This window comes from Corvus kubaryi, unplaced genomic scaffold (assembly GCF_017639235.1).
Source record: "Corvus kubaryi isolate FWS band 111438036 unplaced genomic scaffold, C.kubaryi_AGA036_p1.0 137, whole genome shotgun sequence".
NCBI classification, from domain to species: domain Eukaryota; kingdom Metazoa; phylum Chordata; class Aves; order Passeriformes; family Corvidae; genus Corvus; species Corvus kubaryi.
The window spans coordinates 27,460,543-27,477,483 of NW_024580671.1; the positions used below are offsets into that span (position 1 = coordinate 27,460,543).

The 16,941-nt window shown below is 34.6% G+C and overlaps 1 long non-coding RNA gene across 1 annotated transcript; it reads left to right on the forward strand.

The window, feature by feature from the left end:
* Positions 1-983: 983 nt before the first annotated feature.
* LOC121659773 lies at positions 984-16,197 on the forward strand. Its single transcript, XR_006014459.1, has 2 exons — positions 984-8,641; positions 11,568-16,197. It is a non-coding gene; the product is annotated as an uncharacterized LOC121659773 (long non-coding RNA).
* Positions 16,198-16,941: the final 744 nt, after the last annotated feature.

Here is a 16,941-nt window from a genome sequence, read left to right on the forward strand (position 1 = left end):
TATACAAACAAGGGGAGTAGGTGAAATTATTTAAATTAGGGAATGATGTAATGTATGTAAATATGAGTAGATGAGACCTGCCAGGATGATTACTCATTAAAATAAATCATGATTTCATCCAGCAAAGCAAATTATATGAATCCAAACTTGAAACCTATGAGATACAAACCAGTTATTATTGAAATAACACCAAGAAATTTTGTCTTTTACTAAAAAGAATATGCAGTTGTGACACTTCTGTCTTTATAAAGTTCTTTCTAAGAAAACGTTCTTTTTTAATGCTACGAGACCTGCCCCATTTCACATGTTCACGTAACCTAGAGGAATAAATAATGCAGAAACAAGCCAGTAATTAAGTGAAAGAAAAAGAAAAGGCAAAGAGAAATTATAAAGATTTCAGCAGGATACCAAATGAAAGTGTTTGGGGTCAGGTCTCTCCCAGTATGGGACCTTAAGTCATTGATCTGTTTTACTCTGTGAGGCACTTTGGTGTTTTCTCTGGTTGGACTTAATAAAGGAGTCAAACAGTGTGATCAAGTGCAAGATAAGAAGATTAACTGATAAACAGAAACACAATATATTTTTCTTTATTTTGACTGTCAACGAGATGAATTTTTTGTTTTGCATTGTGGAGTAATTAATAAAATTAAACTACAAAAATATTTATCTTTTTTTGGTTAGCTTATTCATTTTTCAAATTAATGAGGCCAAGAAATAGGTCAAGGTATATTTAACTGTGTGTAATACTGAGGACAAACCAGGAATCCAGACATATCACTTGCCATTGATTTTGGGGGTCCTGACACAAATCACAGACCCTCTAGGATCCTAAATGGAGAGAAATGTTATCCACACTGCACTCTTGGGGTGAAGTTGAGTCTCTTGTTCTTTTGTTTACTTTCCTCCAACTTTCTCCTTCTTCCTCTCTTCCTTCTATTCTTTATCTGTTTCTTTCTGGAATTCTTTCCTAAAATAAAATTCTGTCTTAAAATTTTATCATTAACAAAAAAATTTACACCCAAATCTCTTGCTGTTCTCCTCATTTTAAATTGTATTAAATTTACCCAATCTATGTCTTTTTCTATCACTCTAAATTTTTTAAAACAGATTAACATATACATAGTCTAAAATATTGGATTTCATAATTCAAAGACAAAAAAGATTTGAAAAGAAAATATAAAAAATAATTTGATGGTAAGAATTCCTTTGTGGTTACCTGTGAAAGTAAAGGTAAGGTAAACTTCAAGGTAAAAAGAACCCTCAGTTTCTGTCTTTTAAAATACTTTTCGGATGTCCTCTTTCAGAGCATCTTAAAATATGTTAACTTTAGTGTAATGAGAAAAATTGCTTAAAATATGCCACTTTAAGAAAATTAAATCTGGTGTATGTGTTATGTGACAGTACTCAGCTAGAAATCTTTCTTTTTAATATAGTTTTATTTTCTCATCTATACTTCATCATTGGTCAATAAAGCAGGTAAATGATCTTCAGATCCATTTACTTATTGACAGAACTATTTCTGTTGTATAAGAGTCTGGCTTTCTCAGGAATTACTTAGGTTTATATGCATACAATTTTAATTTTCCTGGAAATTACTGTTCCTTCCACAAATTTTCTTTGATTTTTTTTTTAAACACTAGTTATGACAAGTCTTTCATTAGAGAGAAAGGCAATCCATTTAATATTGCTATTATACATTTCTTCAATTGAATATATATTTCCGTATAATTCAATGATACAGCAGTCATAGGTCTATCATTTGGAGAGGTTCTAGCAATGCAAATCAAATACATATCCTCCAGCATCTGTGTTTTTTGGTGTAACATTGAATTCTGAACACTTGGTTTCCATTCAGAAATGTTTCTATACCTGGTCTTTTGCTGCAGTCATTTTCCTTATGAAAGTCTTAATAGAGTTCAGGAAACCTGCCAAGAATTACCTCTAAGTTTCAAGGTCACCTTTCCTGTGTGGTGTAACTGGAATGGCTCAAAGCCTATGGGATAATACAAACAATTTTGCTAGTATTCTTGGCTGTTTACCAAAACAGAACATTTTATTTGTACACCGAGAATTTTCCCAATAACAATTTTTTTTTCAGCCATGGCTTTTCATCAACACCACTGAGAGAAATTAAATTGAATATGTCTATGGCCATACATATCACTTCTTGAATTTAACTGACTCAAGGCAAGTACTTAGTGAACAATATCAAAATTATTGTGACTAGTGGACTAGATTTCCCTCTTGTTCATTGATTGCTCAGCATACTGTCCCTTTAAGCTGTGCCCTCATCAGCAATCATATTTGTTTGCAGACTTCAAGCCTTCGCAGATAAATAGATAGATGTGTGAGAGAGACAGAGAAACATGAAGGTCTGAAATGATCTTTTTCAAGGCTTTGGTCTTGTAAACAGTTCCAACATGCAGAATGAAATAGGATGTTTGTTTAAAGTCTCACTGAATCTGCTCTGAGGCAGATTCTGCTCACGCATGACATGGTCTGGGACACAGCTCTGCATGAACAGCACCCTGTCTACACATATCTGAGGCCAGCTCTTTAAACCTCAACAACAAGTATGTCACATGCAACAAAACCTGTAATTTTCTCTTCTTCTGTTTTTTCCTCAAAATGAGAATGATCTCATGACATCTGGCCTGAAGGAGATATTATTACCTCATCCTTTGAAATGGTTTATAAGCTGGGGAGACAGAGCTTCCTTTCTCCCTTTCTTACAGATACTTACATACACAAATAGATATACACAACATCAGTATTTGTTCATTTATGCTTCTGAGCAGAATTGGAACGGAACCTAAAATTTAAGTCCGGCCTCTCAAATTTCAGAACAGAGATGAGCTACTGAAGGATTGGGTGTTTCAGCACTAGTACCAAGGTGACTTTCTAAGTCCTGCAGAAAGATTTCTATCTGCCTTATGTAAGCACTTAAGTGAACTAGATTTTTTTGTGAATACTTGAAATTCATCTAATAATATTGCATTAAAGGAATTCTTACTAGACACCTACAGTTTAAGTTTGAGGTGAATGCTTATGTTAGATTGGATGAGATCGTGCATGCCTTTTGTTTCTTACAAGGTGAGGTGAATGGAAATCAGGAAAATCCAGCAGCAAGGTTTCTAATGCATATATGTAAGCAGTTTGTTGTTTAAATGAAATAAATTTTTGAGGAAAAGAACATCTTAATCAGTCCACTTCATCTTGTGGGAAAAGTCAAGAGATCCAACAGTTGACTTTTTTGATAGGAAGTTGCTGCCTTTTTTTTCCTTAGGACTAAAGACTAAAATATGGTTGTGAAAAAGGACATATTGTTAACATAGATATTTAGACACAGTACTGAGAATGAAAAGCTTTTATAGCAGTTGGTCTGATATCTTGTCATTCTGTCACCTGAGAATGACAGCCTGATGGGTTGCAGCAAGAGGCAAGGAAATTTCACTTTGAAAAACATCAGCAGCCCTTGTACATCTGTTAATTAAAGCAATCTGCCAGTGTTCCTCTTAGGCATTCAATGAATCAATGTTAAGCTAACGTGACACATTTTCACTGCTTCTGTAATAGAATTGGAAGTAACACATTTATTTATCAGGTGGCACTGATCTTCAATTCCCTGTCTGAGGATGGGTTTTGATTGTCACACTATCACCGTCTGCTCTAGGTGTGACATACTGAAGATTTTCAATCTGTTTCAGTGAAGTTAAAAAATAACATGTGGACCCTATGTTTCTCCTGGAACATTCAAGCAGTATTTGAGCCTTGGATTTAGTTATCAGTATTATTGCTCTATATTTTAACAGAAATGGAGAGCAACACTTGCTGGCAATAGATCTTCAAAAAAAAGGTTTCTTTACTCTTATTCAGTCACAATGCAGGGTTTCATACAAATTTCTAGTTCAGCTCTAAAGCAGAACTCATGATTCTGGCATTTTGTTTTATTCTCAGCAATAATAGCTGGTATAAAAAAAGTACTACCTTTCCATGACTGATGACAAGGACTTAACTCAAGGGACTTACATTAGGTACCTTTACTCCTGGTTGTTAATCCTCAGAGAGGCTTAACCAAGAAAAATTCAAGTTCAGTCTGTTTCCCTAAAAAATGAAAAGCATTGAATTAAAGAGAAAATTGCTGGGAAATATTAATACAGAATACAGCATATAAGCAAAATGTGATATAGACATTACATAAAAGAAACACATTAAGAGGACAATAGTTTAATAAATTGAACAGAATGACTGAAGATGGAAGGTCTAAGATACTGAGAAATATTTTGTAAAGCCCTCAGTGAATCAACCAGCTGTGCAATCTCTTCCCTCACCCAGAGAGTTGACTGCCAAGATCATGAATGGAATGTGATATCAGTGTAACCTTGGACCATACTATTGTGAAAATTAGGAAGGTTGTGGCAAAGAGCTGTAAGAATTCTTGTGGAGCCCCAGCCCACTGGATTAGGATATGTACTTATTCACAGCCCCTTTCCCTTGCCTGAGCTATATTGTTGAATCCCTGTTACTGTTTGAACAGCACCTGATTCTCTTGATCAGGTCAATTATGGGGGCTCCTAGATGACATTTACATCAAGACTGTGTGATTAGTGGAGAGAAACAGGCTCACCAAACTAGTAACCCTTTGTAAAAACAAGGTGGGAGGGTTCTGGGACTAGTCTGCAATAACTTTTGGCAATCACATTTCAGAATCTGCAGAACAAAAGAAGTGTCTAGCAATCAATTTCACATTTCATTACAGTGCGTCTTACAGCAAAAAGGATAAATAAATAAAAAGTACACATCAGCTGGTGCTCTAGTTTTACACAACAACAACTTGGTTGTTTTTCTTTAATGTCTTGTCTAATATCTGTGCCTATTGTAAGGCATAAATCTGAAGCAGCAAGTTTTTAAAGTAGTCAGCATGTCTGGTGTGCTCTGAAACAGCCACTCTTGACTTTGAATAGCTCAGCTCCACCAGTGCATCTTAGGTTGCTGCTTTTAAAGGAATGCAGATGGTGTCTTTTCTTGAAATGAAGTGATATAAAAACTCATGTGAGTAAGTCTTCTCCAAGACGTAGTCAGAAATCTTTAGAAAAATAACACCCTTAAAAAGTAAAACTAATACTTTTAAGAGATTTCACCTTTATAAACTTCAAACATCATTTGATTTCTATTGTTAACAGAAGTGCCAGCACACTTTGGTTATTCTAATGTGTAGAATAAATACTCTATAATTACTATGAATTGTTGTACATATGTGGCAAAGGATATCACACTTTTGCACAAAAATATAATGTGGCTTATATGCAAGACAAATTTTTAAAAATAGCATAAATGCTGACAGAACAAGGGGGGAAAAAAAGTCAGTTTCCATCACCTTTGCAAAATAACCTTGTATAGTGTAATCTTGAAAGCTCATAGACAATGAATCACAACTAGCATATTGCATGTGATGCAAATAAATAGACAGGAAAATAATCCTTACAAGAATGAAATCTCACAATGAAATACGAACATGCCCATGTGAAGATATTTTAAAAGTTTCAGTTTAAAACAGGAGCCAAACAATGCAAAACTAACAATAAACTTAACAGACTTAATGATGCTGGTAGTGGCAACTTCACAGAATGACTACACTTATCACAGTGGGTTGTGAAATTAATCTTTGGAATACAGCACAGATGTCCAACAACTCATTCTGGGTATTCAAGTGAGCATATTGTGTGTAAAATTTGTAAACGTGTGATTTACTACCCTTGAATCTAATGGGGTGACTCTTTCCTCCTTTTAAACAGTGTCAGTAAAGAAACTAGAAGTCTCAGAGTGGTAACATCGTATTGCTGAATCCTTCATGTGCATTTGCAAATATTTTTAGCATTTCACTTGCACTCAGTAAGGCTGCTGAAACCAGTAGTTTTTCTAAAAGATTCCTTAATGGCATTTAATGAGAACACTTTCTATGTGTTCCTGTCTGGAATCTTAATTTGTGTTAGGTAAGACACAAACACCAAAATCTTTATTAAAAAAAGGATCAGAGAGTCAAATTTTGAGTTCTCCATTTCCAAATTTTGTCTATTTCTGAAAATTAGCCTTATTATCTATATGGGAAATATGGAGGGTTTGCATTAAACTAGAAATTTTTAGAAAGGATATGTCCTTACACTGAATCCATTTCAGATGGGAAATCTGATGTAATATTGGAAAAACTACCTGAGCAGTCACAATTAGTGCAAAGTCTTGGGTCTATGATGTAGTTGTTGAATTATTTTCCTAATTTAGTCAATCACTGTAATGCACTATTTAATTTTAAACCAGAGAAAAAGTAGATTTCAGTAATTATTGCATCCACTTCAAAAAATTCTAGATTATTTCTAAATACGTATTTCTAGTGTTCTGTGCAATGTGGTTGTAAATAAGTTTTGTAGCATGTTTATTTTATTTTAAAACTAGAATATATTTTGCCAAGCCTTTCTGCAAGACAAGATATTCATGTCTGTATTTTACATGTAACATTATTCACTGGCTGTCAGTACATATATGATTCTTTATGTGACTGCAAATTTACATAATTTATTCAGATTCTCAAATGCAGTTAAATATCTAATTTCCGTCAGTGAAATTAAAAAAATTAGGTATTTCCATTAAGATACCTGATATTTTTAGATAGTATAACATTACATTTAACTTGAAATTAGATAATACTGTAATACTACTAATATAAAAGTGATAGAAGAAAAAACATCTTCTAAGTTCAAAATTCAGAATTTTAGAATTAAAAATTGCTGATGTTTGTTTGTGAATTAACTTCTTTTGTACAGTGGGGAAATAATTTTTTTTTTGTTCTGGAGTCCTACTTTTCTTCAAGTCTCAACTTTGTGTTTGCCAGCATCTGCAGAAGTCCTGACCAGTTTTGCAAAAACTGAGGTTAGTCACTGTTGCGAGTAGTCTTCATCCAGCAAAGACAGGGAAGTAAAATATTTTGACTTTTCATTTTCTTAACATTCAGAGCAATAATCTGCTAATATTTCCTGATTTAGAAGTCATGAAGAAACTGGGCTTCCTGTTCAATCATCATTTGTTTAAAAGAAATATCCAAACACTAAAGGAAGTGCTTGAAAAAATGGCAGAATTTAATAATTATATATCTAAGTGTGAGCAGAAATCACAGACTCAAAATCTGAGCCTGATAAAATTAATTCTATAATTAATTTATTCTGTAATTCAGACAAAGAGTTTCAGACATTTTCTCCTTTGAATTATAAAGCACTGAATAAAAAAGGAGATATTTATATTGTAACTTTTAAATGTTCAAAAATAAGTGAGGCAAATCATACCTGTGCGTTGTTGTTTAGGTAAAATGAAGCTTGTAGAAATAAATTTTGCCAGTTTAAAAGTGAAAATCTATACAGGAGTGAATTCATTGGTCATATAATTCCAGGAAACTAATGTCTTATATTAAATTTAAAGGAAACGCAAACACCTTAAGGTATCAGAATTCATAATTGAAGGAGGGTGGTATATCTAATGATGAATAACATCCTGTCTTCCATGTGAACAGAGCCTTGAAATATAGTGAGCAATCTCATAGATTATTCTATGGAGTATGATGTTTTGTTAACATACTGACCTATATTATTTTCTCCAAAATATTATTTCCTGTGCTGAAAGGGAAATAGAAGGTGCATTGTTCTAACTTTACATCTATTTTACTTGAATAAGTGGCTGGCAATGGCTTAATAGGTCCTGATCCTTTGGGGAGTTTAATGCTTAATTCCATCTGGGCTGTCTGTAGCTACTTTCACATGACTATTGTTACAAGAACGTTGTCTTTTCTTTTCCCTTTCTTTTTCTACACGAATTGCCATTAACTCTACAAGGAGAGTGCTCTCCTGAAGACCTTCTGCAAGATAAATCCCTCCATTATTCTCCCAGAGGTTCGATGACACAGTGTGAGTCTCACACGTCTCTTCTGTTGTGTTACAAACTATGAAGGATTCAGTAAATAGAATCAAGAAGTGACTTACAATGAAATCCTAACCACAGTCACAAAGAGATCTGCTGATAGAAGTCAGGTCCAGGTCTGTTGCAACCAAAAATAGTTCATTTCCCATCACCATGCTGTGACTCAGGGCTTGCAGTCAGACTGCTTGAGAGCTGGCTAACTGTAGAAGGATATCAGGGATCAGCGACACTCTAAAGATATAGATTCTTTTAAAACGTGGACATTCCAAGCCATTTCTTCATTCTGTTTATGGATATAGTAATGGCTGAGGACTCTGGCTTCATACTCATACCATACCAGCACTCTCGGCAACTCATTAAAATGAGACCTGCAAATAACTGAAAATGAGGTTACACCATTTTGGCTCTAATTTAGTCCCCTGGGGAACCTTTTGTTTCTCTTTTTGCTCATTATTCCTGCTGCTTACTTGCAACATTGCTATGATAAGTTTGTTAAGTTCATCTTGTTTACTTTCTTTTTCTTTCACCAGGAACATTACTTTCCATTACTGAAATACTGAAGATTAAAAAAGAAAGTATTCCTAGATATATGTGCACCTTCTGTCGATATCAATACCAGCAGCATTTTGTATTTTTCGTCCCTAATGAGTTCAAATTATCCTGGTGTCTGATCAAAATGGTAAAAGGCTGGAAATGTTATGCTTCTGTATCTTATTTTTGTACAATCTTTCTACCTTTATTGAAAAATCTTTTTAAAAAAAAAGTAATAATAAGATAGATTTTCAAGGCAGCAACTCTAACAGCATTGACCTAAAATGTTCATGCTGACTCACAAAACGTCAATTCTTTGAGAAGGTAAAGCAAAAGCGAAAAAGTGGTATTGTTGCCCTATGGGTTTAAAAAGATTTGTGAATTTAGCTTTCAGAAAAAAAGTTGTCAAAATGTGAACTTTAGATTTTAGTACAAGGCAAAGAAGCAAATATGATAACATATGAGGTGTGGGATGCATCATAATAGCATTCAATTATTATCAGAAGCATTGGGTAGAACATTTTCAGAACAGAGTGACTTATTGGTGTAATACAACTTTCACTATCTACTGTATCAACTCTCGAATTCAATATTTCCTTTACTATTACCACACTAAATAATGTTTATTCTTATAGTGCATAACAAAGAGAAAGATTCCAGAGTACTAATCACCTACAGAGGCAAAGTGACTAAGTGTTTTACTTTCTAGTCTGTATTTGAGAAAAAAATTATTTGAGAATGCAGCAAAATGCTTTTTAGTTTTATTGCAGTGAAGTGCCATGCAAAACTGCACTACTCTATAAGTACATCTTCATGATTAAGAGTATTATGCCTACATAAAACCACAGAAGAAAAGGCATGAAGCAAGCAGTTTATTATTAGTACACTGAGAGAAGGGTGCTTTCATGCTTATATCTTTAACTCCATAGTTATCAGATGCGCAATTTCACTAGCAAAATGTTGAAGGTCATTTTCTTCTTCCTTCCTCTTTCTTTTTACTTCAGTTTAGAATGTTATCTTTATTGGTATCTTTTAATTATTTTTAGTCAAGCCAATTGGCCTTATTACACACTTGTTGAATCAGGTTACTGAGTAAATGACATCATGCAGGACAAAAGCTAACAATAGTCATATCTCATCAAAGAGTTGATATTTGCATTTAAAGTCTTTTGAAACACAAATCTGTATTATTAACTCTAAGTCAGCAGACTTAAATCCAGTCTGAATTCCCTCTTAAATTACCTGGATAAATGCATTTGAGTCTTTTCGAGATATGAACATTCATTTTCAAATCAAAGAGATTTTTTCTTAGTCCTCAGGCAATCTGGCCTTTTGAAGTCTGCAGCCTTAAAATCAAGACCAACTGTAGCAATATGTTATCAATACTATGGAAAATACTGAATGCTGGAAAGGTTATTATGGCTACCTATCCCTGAGATACTGACTGAAACCCAGTCTTAAAAACTATCCCAATACTGTTTCATCATAATTTGATTATGAATGTATGATGATTATTCAGACTTTTCTTATTTTGCAGAGTTCAAGGGAAAGTAAAAGAACTGTGGTAATCTTAGTGAAAAGCATTCAATGAATTTACCAGGACCATATTGCTCCTACTTTTTGGTAAAAGCCAGTGCAAACACTTCTCACTGTGTACCATTCAGTTAAGCTAGTACTATTGCTAAATACTTCTCACAACACACAAAGCTCAGTTGGTAATTAAAATTCCTGATGAAAACACAATTTTACCTTTCATTATTTAAATTTTTTTTTTAATATATAGCTTATCAGCAGAGCTTCATGAATTTAATGAGTGGTTTTTGGAGCTGTGAACTCTTTGCTTAGGAACAAGTTATATCAAACCAAAGGCTGCCATCTTACTATGAGTCAATTGTCTTGCAAGTTAGAAAAGGTCATGGTGTGTGTACATTATGACAATTTTTGCCTTGTAATTCAGCCTCTCCTTCCCCCATATGTGAAGTATGGGCATACAGATGATGATGTCTATCAATCAATTAGGACTAATTATTGCTTGTTGAAAATGATGTAATATACCATAATTACTTATGTTTTTCATTATTGAAAGACTGGGATATCTCTGGCTAGCCTGAGATACACTTACAGCAGGAGATGGTGGACTGATGCATAGTGATGGTTATTCCACTTATTGACACGGGAATGAACATGTTCACATGTGCAAGACAGTCATAGAATGACTTGGAAGGGACCTTAAAGATCCTTTACTTCCAACCCCCTGCCATGGGCAGGGACACCTTCCACTACACCTGGTTGCTCAGGGCCCCATCCAATCTGGCCTTGAACACTTCCAGGGATGGGGAATCCACATCCTTTTCCAGTGCCTTTCCTCCCTCACAGTAAAGAATTTCTTCCTAATATGTAATCTAAACCTGCACTTCTTCAGCTTAAGGCCATTCCTTCTTGTCCTATCATTACATGCCCTCCAGCTTTCTTGTAGGCCCACTTTAGTCTTTCATTATATTTAGGAGATTTTAATGAAATCTAACAAATAACATTTCACGCAGTTTCTTGAGCAGTAAACAAAGAGTGCTTCTGTGTAAAAATCACCTTTTTTTTTTTACAAGTAAAAAGATGTTTTCAATTCACAGAGGCTGGTAACTGAAGTTTGCACATTTGACAATATGATATAAATGTTCTAGTCATTGAAACAAAGCCAAGGAAAATAAATTTCAAATTTCAGTCATTGCCTTTTTTTTTCTCTTCTTCTTCTATAAAGTTTAAAATTAATATTTTAAGGTATACACATCCCATCCTGCCACCAGATGTTATTTCATGTTCATGTAGCCACTGATAAGCAGTAGCAACCCAGTCATTTACATTGTGACCTTATTATACCAAAGAGAATAAAGCAGCACTCTTCACACTGAAAGTAATTGGATAATTTTCAAATATATTTTGGTTTGTCTGAAAACAATCCTGAAGAAGAATTAACATTTCAGGCTGCAAGGTCTCTGAAAAAGAAGCTCTGTAGGCAAATACAGTAAGAGTGGGATGCTATTTTCAAATTAATTCAAAAATAAATTTTCCATTTTCAGGATGGAGAGCCTGTCCTTTGAGGAAAGACTGAAGAAATCTCTTCTCCCTAGAGAAAACAAAGCTCAGGAGTAACCTCATCACAGTATTCCAGTTCTTGATGAGGACAAATGTTGTCCTCTCACTTCTCAAGGAGTCATGTGGAGAAGCTGTGGGCCAGTGGGTACCAGTTGCACTGTGAAGGGGTTTCAACTTCATAGAAGAAAGAAACTTTTTACAGCGAGAGCATTCATCCACTGGCACATGGTAGAGTGTTCATCACTGAAAGTTTTCAAGATGCAAATGGACAAGGTCCTAGAGTGAGTCCCTTCCAACTCAGAATATTCTGTGATTCTGTGATTCTGATTCTGTGATCTAGACTTCCTTTCCAAGAAAAGGTTGACCAGACAATCTTTCGAGGTCGTTCTTAACCTGCACTGTTCTATGATTCTAAAAATCAAGAAGAACATGCTTGTAGTTCCCTAGATCATCTTTCCAGGCCGTTTTGTGGATGAGTGTCACATTGGCCAAGCTCCAGTCATCTGGTTAGCCAGGACTGATGATAAATGAAAGAGATCATCTTAGCAAGCTCTTCTGCCAGCTCCCTCAGTGACCTTTGACAAATCCCCTCCGGTTCCACAGACTTGTGAGCATCTAATTGTCACAGCAGGTCACTAATCCAGGCTTCTTCCTGGATTGCAAGGAGTCTATTCTGCTCCCTGTCCCTGTCTACCAGCTCAAGGGGCCAGCTGCATTGAGGATAACCAGTCTTATTATCAAAGACTGAGGCAAAGAAGGCATTACCTCAGCCTTTTCCACATCCTTAGTGGCAATGTTCCTCACTTTGCATCCAATGAAGAATGGAGATTTTCCTTGGCTCTCCTTTTGTTGTTGATGTATTTATAAAAACACTTTTTACTATTTTTCACAGCAGTGGAAATAAGTGATTTGGTATATTTATTCAATATTATTAATATTTCCCAGAATGCTTTTTATCAAGTTATTATTTTTTATTTGAAGCATTAAGAAGCTGATTAAATATGCCAAATATGCTTTATAGATGAGGGCTTTTAAGCTAGTCAGAATTAAATATTTACCAGAAGTGCTGCTCTTTTTCCAGTTGCTAGAGAAGTAGTCTAGACAACAAACTAATTCCACATGCCAAACTTGCTCACAGCTAAAATTCGGCAGGTGAACTCCCAGCAACAAGAATTGTTTAACTTCTCCTTACAGATTTTTTCGTGGATATATTTGGATTTGTTTGTGCTTTTCCCCCATTGACCTAAGTTTGCCTTACTACTTTTTGTCAGCTGTTGAGTTCTTTAATAAAAGCTATTTCTTTTGTAGTGCTACAAAAGTGACTTGTCAAATTATGAAGTCTTGTAAAGATTTGCAGCAGATCAAAAAGGAAAGCAGTCTTTAGATCAGTAAAATGTGATCCAACAGTTGACACTATGTAAATAGGAGCTTTCATAAACTGAGTTCTACTCTCAAGTCTGTACAGAACTTGAAGCCTGATTGTCAGTATATTTAGGCCAAATCCTATATATATATAATTTTTTTTTAAAATCTTCATTCTGAAAGATTTGTATTTTTCCATTGTTTTTTACTTCTGAAACAAATAGTCATGCTGATTAATTACCTGGAAGAACCCATGCTTATCCAACAGAGACTGGTTTCCCAGATATAGCCTGCTCAGTGCAACTGTTGGGTCTTCTAATGGTAATCACAATATGTGGGCCTGTCTGGAATTTTATTAGATTGCCATTAAGAATAATATCTCATTCTCCAGCTCTGCTGAGTATTTTAAAGAAGTAATCAATTGTGTGTTTCAAATTTGGTTTAAAAAACACCACCACTGTATGGGCTGAACTATAGCAATGTAAGTTTGGCCTGCATGAGTTAAAAGATTTTGGTGCCCAAATTTTTATGCTAATTGTCTAAGCTCTTTAAAAATAATTCACCACAAGATATTTACCCAGCATCTGTTTTCTTTTGGGATTCACTTTCATAATGGAGATATTTCTAGCATCTTTTTTTTCAGTTTTTATTGTGAGTGTTATAATATCCATGGATTGCTATGGATACAAAGATTTAGATCAGTCTATTAACCTCCAAAATACTTCAGAAGCCATGTAAGGTTCAAATCAGGAGGGAAGAAAAAGAGGAGAAAAATGAAACATATGCAGGACAGCTGCTAGTCTTTCTACACTATAATTAACTAGATCAACAAAGAAGTGAAAATTGGTTTTTGTATTTACTTAGATCTTCAAAGATTGGGAAGCTAGTAAGATTGTTCTATCACTGAATAGTTGCGGCTAGAGTTATTGGCACTTGATTATGCTGGCAGCCAAAACAGGATATAAAAAATTTTAATGCCAGTATATCAAAGTATACAGTCTGAGAACAAAAGAAACTAACTTCCTATTTTAGAATATATGTTTATTCATTTAGGTAAGAGTGGACAAATCATTACATGTAGGGCTCTTTTCCTAAATTCTAATGTGCACAACACTCTTTCCACTGTGAAATAATATACAAAAATCTTCAGAAGTTCATGTTTTGGCTTATATCCAATAATACATTATCCCTGAATAACAAAAAAATGTTCGAATGTTATCCAGCACCTAACCAAACAATATCAAAATTATCAGATCAAATTAGTTTGAAGCACACTTACTTTAATTTTATTGTTGATATTATCTACATATAATCCTCTAAATGTGAACAACAATATCCATATACAAATAACTGTAGGTACCTGTTCCAAAAAACAGTTTCTGGCACCCCAAGTTTTCCTTCAGATTTAAAGTGGGACAGAGAGAAAAGAGTATTCTGTTAGAGCTTGAGTTCATTCACACATAAAATTCAGCATAAATGTAAAAATATCAGGTCTCTTGCATATTATGTTCTGTTTACTCTGAAAGGTATTACTTACCTGGAAAACACAACAGGAAATGGACGTGGGATGTTGTACAGGCTACAGCTGAAAACAGAGATTAGATTTTTATTTCTTTGTGCATATAGTTTCTAGCCCTAGTAAGGGGTTGTCTTGTAACACCATTCAGACTTAGCAAGAAGATATGTTCAATAGATAAGAGATTTAGTGAAGTATTAAAAATGTAGTTAAGTAGTATTCCATTTGTGATAGCACATTGTGTAATCCTTAATTCACAGCAGCTTGGTTTCTACTGTAGTATTCTGTATTCCTATTCTGTAGAACAAAACTGGATCTACATGACCCAAAGTGTCTTCATGAAACCAAGTTCTTCAGCCTGACTCATGGAGGCAAATAATTTTTTCGCATGAAGGTTACCTGTGAAGCCAAAGAAAACAAAATGCACTTTCATATCTTTATATTCCTGTGTGTGAAGGTCCTTGTACTATTAAAAAATCCAAAGAAAGAAACAGTTTTAAAATCCCACAGAAGAAAATATACTGGACAACCAGCATGAGAATGGAAGGTAGAAATGGATACACTAGATAGTGATAGTCATTAGTGGAGGTGACAGTGGGGTTAGGGAAAAAGCTTTCTGTAAGAAAAAGAGAAGTTTCTTGTGACTGGTGTAAGCTCAGGGCAACAGCAGACAATGAGATGAACTTGTTACAGACTTAAATCCAGTACTATGAATCTAGACTATTTAGACTCTTATTAAGACCCAAATTTCTCTAGATATAACAGAACGAAAGTCCATAAACCTCCATCAAAATGCCAAAACCTGACTGCAGAAAAGACAATGTATATACACCAAGTGGGAATTTAGAAGGAAACAGAGAAAAGCCCTAAAGAAAGTAGAAAGAAAATTACTGTGAGTATCAGCATTCATTCTGCAAATGAAAAATTAGAGATTAAATTGTTCAAGAACAGGAACAGAGAAAGTACCAAAAAAGGCCACATTTTCAGCAAAAAGGAGAAATGGAAGAGGACAGAAGGAAAGGAGGAGGGAAGGAGGGCAAGACAAGGCAAGGCAAGGCAAGGAAAGGCAAGGCAAGGTGGGAGGGATGCAGGAAGGCAGGCAGGAAGGCAGGAAGTAAGGAAATGTTGACTGTTAAAATTTACTCTGTCAGTTTAGTAGCCAAATTGTGCAAAACTTTCTTAAATCATGACCATATTTTTCAGAATCACACCCTAATCCTGCCAGCAGAATGTGTGTTTTCTTGCAGTTCTGGGTTTGGCATCATCAGTTGCCAACTGCATGTTCTTTTATTCTGAAATAAATGAGATTTCCAATATGTACTGACAATTTTTTTATGATAAAAACAAAACTAAATTAACTAAATAAATATTGGGTTCCTGTGTTATGCTTGTCATGCTTAATTTATTAAAATCCTGAAATTTAAACTAATTTTCTGATTTTTCATATCCATCTGTCAGTTCACCCATCCATTTTTGCACCTTTTACTTCCATGATATTTGAGCAGCCAGCATAAATTACAAAGAAAATTTATGTAAACCAGTTTTGAGGTGTGCTTAATTTTAGCTGATTTAACTTCCTGAATCCTTAAGGTTACCTTTTTTTGGTAGGACTATAAACAGCTCTCTGAGATCCAGATTTTCAACATAATTTTGTACAATGACATCATTTAGGCACTTACATATTTATAGGAGAAGATTCAGTTCTATCTGAATAAAGATATACTTGCCTGCTTGGACTTGTTTCTCTTAATTTAATCAATTGTAATCTTATGTTTAAAAATGATAAGAGCTCTTACGGGCTTAGAAAGACTAAATGAAGAACATCGAGCAAATATATTCAATAGCCAACAGAGCTGCTGAAAGAATGCAGATAATTTTTCCTTCTGAAACTGAGTCTTGCCATCCAGGCCTTTGTATCTAGAACTTCTTGCTAGACCCAAAATTATTAATTATTAAATATATTCTGGAAAAATATATCTGTCAACCATACCAGTGAAAAACCTGGGAAGGCTGAAATATGAAGATAGGAGGATAATCAACTGTCACAGTTGCCTCTGCTCTCCATTTTCTCTCTGTGTATAATTTTATACATCATCTCCCAATGATTCATTAATCATAGGTTATTGGTTTCTCCCCTTTCCACATCTGTCTTTTTAAGACATCTCTATTCTAGCCACTGACTGTACAAAAAACCAATCTAACTGTACATTTAGAGAGTACAGTTCAAGAGAGCCCCCCCAAAAAAAAAAAAATAAGAAAAGGGGAAAAAACTCTACGTAAATCCCACAGGGAATCTGGTAAGGGAAAGTCATTTACTCGAATGTCTCAGGTGGAGGCAGATCATGGGTGGGTCTAAGGTAAAAAGCTTAAGCAGTCCAAAAAGCATTTGTATTGTCACAGTGCCAATTCACAATAGCATCATTAGTGTTAATCAGAAGCTGTGCTTTGTCGTTGCTATTAGAAGTGCACATCTGGAACCT